We start from the raw sequence: 14,382 nt of genomic DNA on the forward strand, positions 1-14,382 counted from the left end.
GGTCACAGGTCCTGCAGCCACCCAGCTCCCTTCTCAGGGAGCTGCTGCCTGGCTTCTCTTACCTGCTCCACCCGAGATTCTCTATGCAAATCAGACGTGCAAATAACGTGTGTAGCATCAGTTTTAATGCAAATGCAATGGAACGGTACTGGCTTGCTCCTGGTACATAGATTGGTCTCCTGTAGGACCTATTAGATTCATTTGCTCTTTTGAAATAGCTCAGTAGCATTGCACTGTGTGGCTGTGTTTCCGTGTCACACTTTGCCGTGAGCCACTGCTGAGATGGGATTTGTTGTGTGCATGCCCTAGCACTTGGCTGGGTAAACCACTCTAAGAAGAACTTGCTAGGTCTTTAGATTGAAACTGTGCTAAACTGCACGATGTGGCCCATTGTACTGGTTTATGCCCTCTACCGGGGTAGAATGAGAATACTTATTTTCCCATGAGCTTGCCAACATAGTGAATTGTCAAATTAAATATATATATATATAGACATACATATATGTGTGTATATATGAGCATGGTGGCGTGTACCTGTAGTCTCAGCTATTCAGGAGGCAGATGAGAAGCCAGGCTCTGAGCCAGCCTAAGCACAAACATAGCACCTTCCTTGGAAAACAGCTTAAAAGGGAAAGGACTGAAGCCTGACTCCAAGTTAAAACCCTGGTATTACACAACACACACACACACACACACACACACACACCCTGGTGTGGGACCTGCACATCCTTTTTTGATGCACTGATTTCTGTGTCACCTCCACGGCGGCCTCGGAGCCCTGACCAGGCAGCACCCATGGAATCTGTGGGGTTTTGGACGGCTGCCACCGAGGCCTCCAGCCTTGGTTTCCCCATGCTGGGGGGGGGGGGGGCAGCTCTGAGGGTACAGTGTTCCCAGGACAGGGAAACTGCGCCTGTGCCGTCCACGGTGGGCGTGGCCTGCGCCATCCGCGGTGGGCGTGGCCTGCGCCGTCCGCGGTGGGCGTGGCCTGCGCCGTCCACGGTGGGCGTGGCTTATCAATGTCCTCCTGTGGGGAAAATAAAGCGAGACCCAAGGTCCCTGCCGAGGATGCTGCGGCGCTGTCCGCTGTCCGCTGTCCGGGGCCGCCCATGTTGTGCTCCTCGTTCCGGTTCCAAGCCATGTCCTCAGTTCTGGTGGGAAAGCCTGGCCGTTCCGCGGCCGGTCCCACTCCTCGAGGTCTTTCGGGGCATCTCTGTCCCTTTCTTTGCTTCCTGGTGTCATTTCTCAAGCGACTTGTGTGGGAGCCCCGTCCCACGCCAGCAGCAGGGGCCGCCTTCATGAACCCCAACATCGTCATACTCAGTTACAAATGCCCCCCCTAAAACTCGCGTGCAACTTTGCACCCCTTTTATTTAGTTAAGAGGGCTTAAGACACATCAGATAACATGTTAGGAATACAAGTAAGTGTTGTGAATAGAAACTGGGCACGAGAAGACCCTGGGGAGAGTCCATCCGATCGCCCTGGCCTCCAGGGGGAGGGGAGGAAGGACGGGCACGGGCAGTGGTGGGCTCGGGAAGGGGTAGGGGTGTAACACACCCCCCCTCCCCTGCTCTGAAGGCTGATGGGAGTCCCTGGCCCTGCTGTGCAGTGGCCGGTGTTGGGTAGAGTGGAGGGCAGGGCGGCTGGGCGGGAGCACACTGACTCCTGAGCCCACGGAGCGCGTGTTCCTCTGCCCCCACCTGGTGTGTGGGCATAGTGCTGCCCGCCCCGCGCTGCACGCCCCCACCGGGGACGCAGTCCTGCCTTGATGAACCGAGCTGGCAGTGCAGAAGAGAGGTGCATGTGTCCCGGCACCACGAGGCAGGGACGGGGCCGGTCCTGCGGATGGGCACGGTCCTGCCGTGCTGTGTGACAAGGGTGGGGTGGGTGGCAGGGCCCCCCCCTCCCCCCAAGAAGCCAGAAGGAGCAGGAAGACGAGTTCTTCCTGGGATCTCCAGCGAGGAGCTCTGCACGGGACACAAGTTGCCCCCATCACACACACACACACACACACACACACACACACACACCCCGTGTTCCCTCCACAGCTGAGCGTGGACGGGCATGAGTGACCCTGTCTGTGCGCGGGCCTCGCTGCTTCAGGCGACGCCCGGCTGTGAGGCCATCCTGGCCGCACGCAGACCAAGCCGAGCCCTCTGCGTGGTGACTGCGTGCTAACGAGAGAGCCACGTGTGGAGTAATTAAAACACACGGACACACGCACAGCATGCTCGCACACTCAGCCTCCGGTCCGGCGCTCTGGCTGCAGGATGCCCGTGCAGGCCTCTGCCCGCTCCCCGGCCCCCGGGACTGCACGGCGGTGGGCCTGCTTTATGGGCTGGGGTCACGGTGGTTAATTCTCCTAATCTAGGGCACTAGGCGTTGGATTTCTGTGATCAAGGCAGCGGGGGCTGTGCAGGAGGCCTGGCCGGCTCGTAAACTGGGCCGAACACACACACACACACACACACACACACACACACACACACACGCACGCAGCCGCCGGAGACGGCCTGGGAGGGCGCAGGCCTTGAGCAGGGCTGGAGGGCTGGGTCGTGCACCCGTATCCCGGATGGAGGCAGAGCCCGGCCTGGGGGAGCGTCAGCACACTGGCCAGGCCAGGCCGGGCTGTGACGCAGCCACACACGGGGCACACACATGGCAGCAGGCACCCAGGCGATGGGTGCGCAAGGCCCTGTGGCTTGCAGACCCCACACACATCTCTGTATATCACAGTCACAGCTGGCGACCTTCATGGCCACAGGCAAGGCGAACTGCGTGCCGCCGGGTGACCGTGAGTTCCTCACAGGACCGCGAGGGGAGCGCCGCGTGTTCTGAACACGTCAGGTTTTTCACAATGCTTTTGATTGGCCCTGGATTGAGCTCACAGATGTGCAACTTGTGGGTGCGCAGGGCGAGCCGTGTTCTCCGTCCCTGCCTCAGGGACTTTGCACAACCCCTCCTTCCCCAGAAGCTTTCCCCACAGGCCCTTGCACACCGCCAGTGTGTCCTGCCTTCAGCGGCAGCCGGGAGACTGTGTAGGGCTGAGTGTCTAGCCGTGAACAAGGAGCCTGAACAAAGCAAATGACAACTGCCACGCTGCCCATCAGAGCCAGGTAGGGGCTGGGGAGAGATGGCGTCCCTCGGCAGGGGGGGCTTGGAGGACGTCGGTGATGCTGGCAGAGCCACTGTGGCTGAGTGCAAGAGATATGCTCATAGCAGAGCCCCTGAGTTCCAGGCAGAGGGAACAGCAGGTGGGAGGCCCTGTGGCAGGGGGAGCATGCCCAGTGCAGAGCACGGTGAGTGTCAGGAAGGGAACTGGAAGGTGAGCCATGGGAGCCCAATCCAAACTGGGCTGGGAATCGGATCGCGGGGAGTGGTGGGGGGTGAACAGCGGGAGTTCTGTGGCTCTGCAGACAACGGATCTTGTGATGTCCCAGGCCAGCTCTGCCGGTGTGTGTGTGTGTGTGTGTGTGTGTGTAGTCCGTCCTGGGAGGTCGAAGGACAGAGGCTGGGAGAGGGAGGCGAGGGGGAAGGGGGAGGGCTGGTCAGGACAGCGCCACTGCAGTGACACTAGTCGAGTTTTCACCATGTCTCCAGGAAACAGACTCCATCGATAGTGTGACCTATTTGTTTTTCTTTGTTTATTTATTTATTTTTTAAATATGATCAAGGAAATACGGCACTGAAAGCTCTTAACCACAAGGCCCTGAGCCAGGAGTCAAGTGTTTGCTTCCTTTATTTTCAGGTCGAATCTCCTTTGGAGTGACAGACAGCAGGTTGTACACAGTAATGGCCGTTCCGTAGCACCTCTGATGATTTAAGTACACATGTGCAGCGAGTCCTAGACCAGGTGCGTGTGTGTGCGTGTGCTCATGATTGTGAAGGAGGGGTCTTAAAAGAACAAAATTGCAGGGCCAGGGGTATGGCTCGGTGTTGGGGTGTTCACCTAGGGTGCCAGGCCCTGGGACTGATCCCTAGCAATGCACACGCACGCATGCACATGTGCACACACACGCGCACACACACACAGAGGAAGCACCACCGGGGTTTTATGGCGGAGTCGCCTGCCTCGGTACGGGATGTGAGCTGGGATGTGGGTTCCGGCTCGGCTGATTGCCTTGGACTTGAGTCCTGTGCTTCACGACATCCTAACGACGCCAGAGATGGACTGTGAGCTGGACCCTCAGAATCCACTCGGTCACACAACCTCCCTCGTGTCCCCCATCCTCCGAGGGCCCTCTGAGGATAGGGGTGCTTGCATCGGTGCTCTGAAACATGAAGTGCAGGCAGTGCCAGCCGAGGCTGTGAATAGCAAGGCCCCCGGGGAACTTAGGTGCTAGTGGGGTTTGGTACCAGGCCCTGCTGGGCAGTTGCCCCTCCACCTGAGCCACGTGCTGGTGCTCTATGTGCCCGGAGCCTGGCCTCTTCCCTAGTGTTCTCTCCCCCTGCCTTGGGCTGGGGTGAGGGGTCGTGTCCTCCCTTGTGGTGGGAGGATGAAGGCCACTTAACCCGAGAGGGGGCTCTGCCCACAGCGGCTTTGAAATCAGAGCCTTGGTCTTGTGTTCTCACATCTGAAACACATCCCCTGGGTCAGGCCAGGGCAGGCTGCCGGCATCCACCGGTCAGCAGCAGGCCACGGCCCTGGACGGCCCCGGGCCCTGTCACCCCCGGATTATCTAAGGACAGGCAGTGAAGGGGCACATCAGGGACAGAGGATTTACGGCTGGGGAAACCCAGCTTCTGTGGCCTGGCTGCCCCCTGACCTTGGTGAGGCTGCTAAGATGGCCGCCTGGGACCTCAGCCTCTCCCAGAGGCCTTCTGAGGTGTAGGGCAGAGAAACGGTGGATTCCCCAAAACTGTGTGGTGCCGGGAGCTGGGGACCGGCTAGCTCGGGCGGGGGGCAGGCAGGCCCAGGGTTGGGGGACAGGCAGGCTCGGTAGGCAACATAGTCTGGGAGGGGAGGGCTCTTACCTGGCCCTGCCAGAGGCGATCCTGTCCCGAGGGCCAGTGTCAGGAGTCAGCACTGCAGAGCCCGTGCGATGGTCATGTGTGGGTTGGACACATGGACCATGGGCACATGACCACCTGGATAGAGCAGGCGCTCGAGGAGAAAGACGGCAAGCCCCCCTACCAAAAAGCGAGCTTTAGGATCAGGAGAGAAACCAAACAGGCCGCCGCTGGGTAGTGAAAGGCAGGGAGTACTTCAAGCCTTTGAGTTAGGTCTCTTCTCCTATCTTTCTTTTTTCGCCGGTACCGGGGTTTGAACTCGGCATCATACTTGCTAGGTATATGCTCCACCCCTTGAGATATCCCTTCCTCAACTCTTTTTATTTAAGTTACTCTTCAGATAGACTCTCATGCTCCAAGATCCTCCTACCTCTGTCTCCCGCACAGCTGCGATTCCAGACTCTCGCCACCCACTCCAGCTTGCTTAGCGAGCTGAGGTCCTGCAAACTGTTTGCTTCAGGCTGGCTTTGAATCCCTGCCTCCTCACAAGCTGGGATTGCCGGTGTGAGCCACCACGCCCAGCCCTGAGTTGGGCCTTGGTGGGAGGACAGGGGTCTCTTGGGTGGAGAATGAAGACATGAGGTGTCCAAGCAGAGGGGAAACAAGCACAGTCATGTGTGTGTGAGAAGCCACGTGGGGTTCCGGAGACGCGCTGATGGCGTTCTGTAGCCAGAGTCAACGTACTGGGGCACAGTGACCTGGGGGGGCGGGGGGGGTGTGTGAGGCGGCAGGAGGATGTGTGTGCGGTGGGCCATCCTGCTGGTTTCTGTGATGACTGCGGCAGGGGCAGGCCGGGGGCCGGGGGCCCGGCCCGCAGCTCTGCAATCGCGGTGCGTGTGGGAACCTGAGCAGAGGCCCTTCTGGTGCCTCCCGGGTTGGCTCACTCGGTTCCCTGGATGGTTGGTTGAATCCTGTGGTTCCTGGGCTGTGTCCTGCGGCCCTGCGTGGCCCCACGGAGGGTGGGGAACTTCCTGCCCCGTGGCTCTGTGTTGGCTGATGGGACCCAGCCAGAGGATGGGACAGACAGCTCACGTCGCCACGGAGGCCGAGTCCTCCTCACCCGAGAACGCGTGACACAGACACTCGCAGAGCACTTCCCCGCACGTCAACAGGTTCTGAGAACAGGATACAGTGGGGTGCAGTGTGGGGTGCTGTTTGTAACTGAAGAGGACCTGCAGGTTCCAACACATACCTTGACATGCGTGTGAAGCAGGCCACGTGGTCTGGGCGGCCACGTGATCTGTGTGACCGCTGATCCAGGGCAGAGGAAGAAGACTTGAGACAGATCTGAACCCTTCTAGGGTCAGGGGCTCAGACTCCAACCTGGAGCCTGAAATCCACCCGCCCCACCCCCCCACCCCGGCTGACTAGAGCCAACTCACAGATCTGTGAATGGCAGAATAAGTGATTGCCCACTCTTATAAGGAAATGGGGGGTGTTTTGTTATGCAGCATTGCTGAGGCTGAGCTGACTGATACAGCCAGCTCGGCTTGCTTGAGCAGTGGCTTTCCTCAGGGGGCTGCTGGAACACCAGCTCTTGTGTGCTTGCTAAGACACACAACATTTGAGTTTTGCAAGCATGTGTCAGCCCAGCATCCCTACACATACTTCTCCCTGAAAAATCCTTTCTAGATAGCTCCGCACATAGCTCCATGGTAGATGGGGTTTGGGGGATGAGTGATTAGAACAGGAAGGCCTTCTCCCCACCACCTCTCACCCCACTTTTCTGCTGCCTGTTAAGCCAAGTGATTTAGGGTCCTTTGGAGCTTTGAGAGACTCAGAATTTATTTGGGGACAGGGAGGGGGGTGGGAGGACCCTGGGATTGGGACATGTGGAAGAGGTTTCTTATCCTAACCAGACATCCAGCATGGATGATGTCATGGCCGCGGGGGAAGACAGAAGCCCGCCAAATTGCCAAATCAGTACGGGACACTTCCTGTAGGAAACAGCAGGCCTTGATGTATGGGGTGTTTGACTGTGTTAGGCACGGACACGGCTTGGCTTTTCTTTTTATGAAGGCAATAAGCATTTATAAAATTCCCCTCCTTCTACCCTTCACCTAACTTATGAGCCCTTTAGCTGTAACCTTCTCGTGACCCGCAGTTTATATAAACCCAAGTCATTTAAAACTCAATCCAAAGTGAAACACGTTTCAGTCACGGCAAAATTAATTCCCTCACTCTGCATTGGTCTGAGATCTCGTTTGGGGGCTTGGGGGGGGGTGTCTCTGTGGCTTTAAGGGGGGCTGGGGAGAAGGAGAAGAAGGGGAGTTTTGTGATGAGGAAGGAGGCTTCGAACAGGAAAGATATTTATAAAGCGGCACTTGGGTACTGTTCACTTTGGAAGGAATTTTGTTATAATGGCAATATATAAATCTTTGCCTGGTCCCATAAATCACAGCTCCCTGCTCAGCCAATCAGAAGCCGCGAGGCCCCGGCTCCTTGGAGCACTCCATCTTACTAGAAATATCCAATGCCGCTCGTTGGAGGTGGCTGGAGGCGGACCTGGAAGGGAAAATAAACCTGGCTACATGTGAGGGAGGCGTGTGGAATGTCTTGAATTACTTTGCAAACATTTTAGATTTGATAAAACCCAAGACATGGCTTTTCCAGCCCTGCTTCCTTCTTCCCTACCCCCCCCATAATTATTAAACCCATGTGCCCATCAAGAGAGGTTTAATCCATGTGTTTCTCATTCATTTACACTTAACTCATCAAAATATTGTTTTTTAAAGGGCTGTTTGTTGTCCAAAAAGCCTTTCCTGAGCTTGAAAGCTTAACTCTGCGGAAACCGGAAGCTCTGCCTTCTGCCAAGACCGAGCGGGTAAGAAGTCCAAGGGGCTTGGGTTTGGAACTATGTAGTGATTGTTCCAGAAGGTTCTGAGCGGAGCCAAATCGACTTTTGTTTCTATCTCCAAGAAACCTCAAGAGAGCCATGGGCCGAGGGGTGGGAGGAGCGTGGGAGTTTCAAGGAGCATCATCTCTTCCCTGGCTGCATGGAGTTGCGTGGGGCTGGGTAGCCATGACCAAACACCCTGGAATGGAGCAATGCGTGTCGCTGTCTCAAAGTCAACAATGGTGCTTATCTGGGTTCCCTCAGTCTGAGGACGAGCCACTGGTGGGCTCTGAGGGCCATGGTCTCCAGCACACCAGTTCCGCCAGGGGAGAAACCGAGGCATGCAGACGTGCTGTGAGGAGTGAAGGCCAATCCGCTCAGGAAGTGGTGGGGCTTGGATTTGAACCGAGTTTGCCTCTGGACATTGATCTGGTGGCTGTCACGACACAGCTGCGGCTGGCTCCTTCATGAACTTTGATAGAAGCAGGTCCCACTCAGCCGTCCAACGGCCGGCCACTGGGGATTCCGCGCCGAGGGGGCAGCGGAGTCCCTGCCTGCCTGCCGGGGGCTTCGCCAGAGAGGGCAGCCAGACACAGGGCCGGTCGCTGCACGGAGCCCCGGGAAGGACTCGCGAGGGACGATGGCGAGGAAGGCCGGTCTGCAGGGACCACAAGTATGACATGGTGCAGGACAGAGCCCTGGGTTAAGGTGGCGTTCCTGCCCACTTCCTGTGCTAACCCAGGAGAGTTTGGAAATGGGGTTGGCATGGACGTAATTAATTGAGGTGAAGTCATCCCAGAGCAGGCCGCCCCTAATCCCCTCCCCCCCGCCACACCAGTGTCCTCACGAGAAGGGGAGACGTGGAGACAGACGTGGGCGTGGGCCGTGGCCCTCGGCCGTAGGGGCACAGTGGGTGGCAGATCCTGGCCCAGCATGGTCCTCCTGCCTCCCTAGCCTGGACTTCTGGCCTCTGGGGGTGAGGCATCCATCTCCCAAGGTGACCCGCCCGGTGGTGACGGCTGCCCTCTGCCAATGGTGGCCTGCTCGGTTCCAGATCACCCAAGTCACCCTAAAGAGCAGAACCACTCAGCATGTCTGTTAAGGAGTTAAACACGGAAGGACCTGGCTTCCACCCTCACCCCTCCTCGTGTAGGGGAAGGCTGGGGCATCTGCCGTGTTCCCTGGCCCCGCCTTGGCTACCGCCGTGGGCCCTGATGAATGCCAGCTAGCCAGCAGGCTCTGTTCCGGAATGTTCCAGAAGAGATTCGAAGTTGCTTGGTGGTACTGAATGTTCATTTTGCCTTATAACCAGCCATCAGAGGGCTGGAGCTCCGTGTTTGTTATCCCCACCCCTAGCATACATAGCACCCACACGAACGCGTTCTCCCTCTCACATACGCTCACCTACATGCACATCTATTTAAAGCTGCTTTAACAAGTAGAAGACGCCAGATTGCTAATAGAGTTATGTTTAAAAAATGGAACAGAGGACCATTTCTCTCTCCACCTCTCATTTACATTTTTGCATCCCCCCCCCCTCTTTTCAGTGAGCTTGGTAATGAATCCACAAATAACTTCCACACCTATAAGGAGAGAAACTATATTATCAAGGGTCTTGCCTCCCCCAGGGGAGTTCTGTGGCAGACTATTAATATTTACAAATGAGCGCCGATCTAATGTTGGTTCTTTAAGTAAGTGGCTTTAAAAAGTGGTTTTCCTCACTGGGCACCAGGCTGGGAACAGCATGAATGCAGGGCCTGTGCTTATTTGTGTGTGGTATTCCTGGTGTCAAAAAGGTTGAAAGAGTAAGGAAGGCCAGAAGGAAGGTGGCGGTGTGTGTGTGTGTGTGTGTGTGTGTGTGTGTGTGTGTGTGTGTGAGAGAGAGAGAGAGAGAGAGAGAGACAGAGAGAGAGAGAGAGAGAGAAGAGAGAGAGCGAGCGTTTTAGATGACAGGGAACATTTTTGGCTTTCCAATACAGCTCTGATGTGACCAGTGTGAATGTGACTGTGGTTAAGTCATTTCCCTCTTCCGCCTTGGTTTTCCTGTCTGTAAAATGAGAAGATGGAGCTAGATTGTTCTGTATCAGGGATTGGGAAGTTCTGGCCCGCTACTTGTTTCTGCCCATAAAGTTTTATCGGAAGCGCCCCGTCCGTTTCCTTTGCATGTCCAGTAGTTGCAATGTGGACAGCGTTTACAGGCTGCACCTCTATGGGAAAGGTTGGCTGATCCCCCATCCATATTCTCTCAGTTGGATCTGTAAGTGACTCTAGCTTCCCACACCTGTGTGCTGGGGGGGCTGAGGGCTGCGTCCCCCTCCCCGAGGGACCCTCGCCTCAGCTCAGTGAGTGGAGGAGGGGAGAGTGTGGGGTTCACCGGCGTGGCCCGGTGGCCGGCTCTCTTCTCCCGTGTGGACCGGGGAGAGGCAGGGCCGGGCTGGTTGGGGTGGAGGAGCCTGAGCAGCATCCAGCTGACACTCTGGAGCCCCCGACTGGCTGTCAGCACCTTCCAGTCCCCCGCAGAGTCCATGCCCAGGCCCTTCCTGGGCGGGCGGTGCCTGTGCACGAGTTCCTAAACAGTGGCCTTCATTGGTTCTGGGGAAGGGTTTTCCTTCCTGTGCAAAACCATCCCAGTGTACAAAACCATTTGGTGTAAACCAACAGAACAACTCATGGGACGGAGGGGGGGGTGGGGGTGGGGAAGGGGGAGAGAGGGAAAGGGGGAGGGGGAGGGGGAACGAGGGAGGAGGTAACAAGTTATACAAGAAATGTCCTCACTGCCTTACATATGAAACGGTAACCCCTCTGTACATCACTTTGACAAGAAACTAAAACAAAAACATCCCAGTGGCTTTCCAGAGGAGACGGCGCGGGCCCTGTCCTGGGGCGCGCTCAGAGCTACGCGCTGCTCCCCAGACTTGGCCTCTACTCGCTGGGTCGGGGCCAGCGTCCTGCGGCAGCCCATCTCGCGTGTGCACACATGCATGGGTGCATAGGTGCATGTGTGTGTGTACACGTGTGTGTACACGTGTGTGTGCATGTGTGTGCCTTGACTCCTCGGTGCTGAAATCTTTCCAGCCACCCCACCCTTTCGCCACAGGGGGCGAAATGTCTGGACAAATGTCCCTTCTTTGCCTCCCCAGCAAAGACCCCAGTGATGGGGCAGATGCCAGGCCCGAGTCCCCACGGAAGGCAGACCTTGGCCTGCGTGCTCCGCAGGTCTGTGACCGGTGCTGGTAATTGCTTGTCTTTCTGGAACATTCCAAGAACTTGTGACGAAGCACTTTCTTCTCTTCCCCATTGAAGAGCACAAGTCATGACTCAGTGCAAGCTGCATGGTCTCCGTTTCCCTGGGGGGAATCTGACCCTGTTTGACTCTGATTTCTGGGCTGAGCTCAACATGAGTGGGAGAGCCAGCACGGCTGAGCTCCCTCCCCTAGGGCCTCCGGGCCGAGCAGCCTGACCCCATCCCTGTCTTCCCTTTGAATCTTGTCTCTGCAGCCCACAGGGACACTGCTGTGTTTTGCTGGAGCCATGAAATGAAGTTGATAGGATGAACGGCAGAGAGGAGAAGGGGGAGCAGGAGGAGGAGGGGGAGGAGAGGGGGGGAGGGGGAGGAGGAGGAGAGGGAGGAAGAGTAGAAGGAGAAGGAGGAGTAGGGGGAGGAGGGGAGGAGGAGGAGGAGGAGGAGGAGGAGGAGGAGGAGGAGGGGGAAGAGGAGGAGGAGGAGGAGGAGGAGACAGCATCAGTCATAGTCCTTCTTTGCCTGTGGTTCCATCTCATTTCACGTTTGCCTTCCAGGATGAAACACAAGTAGAAACTAGAATTTTCTAGCAAAGACCAGAGATCCATGGCCCCTCCCTCCACCACCAGCACCGTGCAAGGAAGAGGAGCCGCAGCCAACGTGTCTCTGCACCCTGGGCTCCGGCGCTGGGCCCCCTCGCTGCAAGGCTGGCACTGCTGCTCACGCACAGGGCCCCCTCGCTGGTTGCCTCCCTGCTGGGGCCCCCCCCGCGGTCAGCGGGCTAATAGCAAGACGCGCCAACAAGTTCCGCCAGCCACAGGCCACTTTACCAGAAAAGTGAAAACCTTAGTGGGAAAGCTGGGTGAAAAGCCACAAGCTGAGTGCATCCAGGTCCGGGAACAGAACTGCCTAGAACTCCTCTGATCACTGACAGCCTCCAGGCCCTGACGCCTGCCAGTCGCAAAACTGGCCTTGTCAACACAGGGCAAGACGAGGCACAGCTCTGCAAATGCCAGGCCCGACCGTGACCTCTCACCAAACTCCAAGCCTTGGCTCTGTCCACGGACCCTAAGAGCCTCCCCCTTTCCACGCACAGCTAATGAGCTTTGTCTAATTGGGGGCTGGCTTTGTGGTCCTCAGACCTCAGCCTCCAGAGTAGCTAGCGTGAATGATAGGTGTGAGCCAGTGGCACCCCGCCACTTCGACCTTGGTTTGATCATGCCGGCCTGCCCTGACTCTGCTCTGCCATGGGTTGGTAGAGATGCAGAAGCCCTTTTCAAATCAAATTCTCAGACTCGTTCAGAATCCAGGAAACACTGCAGAAGTCTCCCAAGGCAGCGTGGGCTGGGCGGCGCTGGGGCCAGCGGCCTTGAGATCAATCTCCCTAAATGACAATTAACAGGTGGACATATTGAAATCTCGTGGCACGGCCCCCGAGTCTATAAATCTGCGGGGGGACCGGATGCTCTGCATTCTTAATCAAGCCTGTTTCCCTGATTAATCTCCAAGAGCGGCAGTGATTTATAAGGGGGGGCTCCGTGCCGTCTAGAAAATGACATCCATTTCACAAAGCCCCCAAGTATGGTCCAAATCAATTGGCCATGAGCCTTTCCTATTTCATGCTCCGTGTCACGCCAATCTTCTTAACTCGATTGTTCTAGTCTCAAGTATTCACTTAAAAGCCTGGCCTGGGTCTTTGGACATCACAAAAATATTATTATTAGCTCAACACAGTAATCATGAGAGCTGGCTTTTAGATGGCCACAGTTGGTAAAGGATGGCGAGTGAGCCAACACAAGAGGGGGGGCGCCTGATGGGAGAGGGGCCGCGGGGAATGGGGAGACGTAGCTCTCTGGGGCCCACCCGTGTCTGTGGGTGACTCTGAGAAGGGGCAATGATAGTGGGTGAACCCTCCCCGCCTCGAGTTCAGGAATCCGCAGGACGTGTGTGGTCCTGGGGTCCCCGGGGAAGCTGGGTTGTGTGTGTGTGCATGTGCACATGTGTGTGTAAGGGCGACCATGGGAATTCGGTCACCAACGGTCCTCAGCAGCGCCCGGAACGCTCCCTGGAGCACCTTGCTGTAGTCACGGCCCCGTAGGAACCCAGCTCCGTCGCCGCTGAGGAATCTTTGCGAGCAGCCTGAATGCCCCGTGCCTTCGCCTCGGCTTTAGGGTGAGGTGTGGCTCCGCTGGAAGGTGTCCCCCCCATCTCCTGGGGTGGAAAGCTGGTCCCCATGGCAGCGCCATGAGCAGGGCCCTTTGAGGTGGCCATCCACCCCGGGGGGAGCCAGCGGGTCACCAGCGGGTTCCGGGCCAAGGACGGTCTTCCTCTCCGCGCCGTGCTCTCGGCCATACCGTCCCGCACTTTGAGCAGAGTGGCCTCCTTGTTCCTGGACCGTGCGGCCTCCACACCAGGGGGGGCCAAGGAACCGGCTAGTCTTTCTCAGTGCTCTGGCCTTGGGTTGCTATAGCAACGGGACAGGGGACTAAGATGGCGCTTCTGGCCCGGCACAGGGAGACTCACGCAGCGTAGAGCGAGAAAGGCCATGGGCCGTCGGATGCCCGGGGCACACGGGGCACGACCCCCGCATGCGAGTCCTGGTTGGGGGACAGGGGCCATCGGGTAAGAGTGAGCCCCACTCGGGCAGCTCCGGGGCTGTGGCGAGTCCCCGGGCTGGGCCAGCCGGTGGGAATGAAGTCCAGACAGCCCTGCACCCCACCCACCAGCGGCGCCAGCGGCCCCCCGGAGGCAGAGGCTGCCGAGGAGGACAGGATTCCAGGGCCCATCCGAGGCCTTGGCACCGCTATCAGGAGGAGGAAGCGGGGGACAAGTGTGAGCCCTGCTAATGGGGGCCCCCTGGTGACCTTCTAGTGGTAATGGTGTCGGGTGTGTGATAAAGGGGGAGGCGGCAGGAAGCCCTGTGTTTACAGAGCAATTTTCTCAGCATGGGTTCAAAGTGCAAATTGATTGTGTGAAGAGGATCCTGCCCTGTGGAGCTCTGGAAGGCCAGGGAGGGCCCAGCTCCCTGGAGTGCTGCCCCCCCCCCCACCTTAGAGTGCTGGATGCTGGGTGCTCCGGTCCTCTGAGGGGCTCCTTACTCAGTTTTCTCCATTGCAGTGGCTTTCTTGCCACGCCTCACTACCCTAAGCCACATCTCTACCACAGGACCTTTGCACCAGCCATTCTCCCCATCTCCTCACTTCTTCCCTTAGTGGGACTCAAGCCCTGATCATCTTAATTAAAACCCTTTTCCCCCTTCTTGCGCATTGCTAATTCGGTTTACTCTCCTTCCCG

This window comes from Perognathus longimembris, chromosome 3, assembly GCF_023159225.1.
Source record: "Perognathus longimembris pacificus isolate PPM17 chromosome 3, ASM2315922v1, whole genome shotgun sequence".
NCBI classification, from domain to species: Eukaryota; Metazoa; Chordata; class Mammalia; order Rodentia; family Heteromyidae; genus Perognathus; species Perognathus longimembris.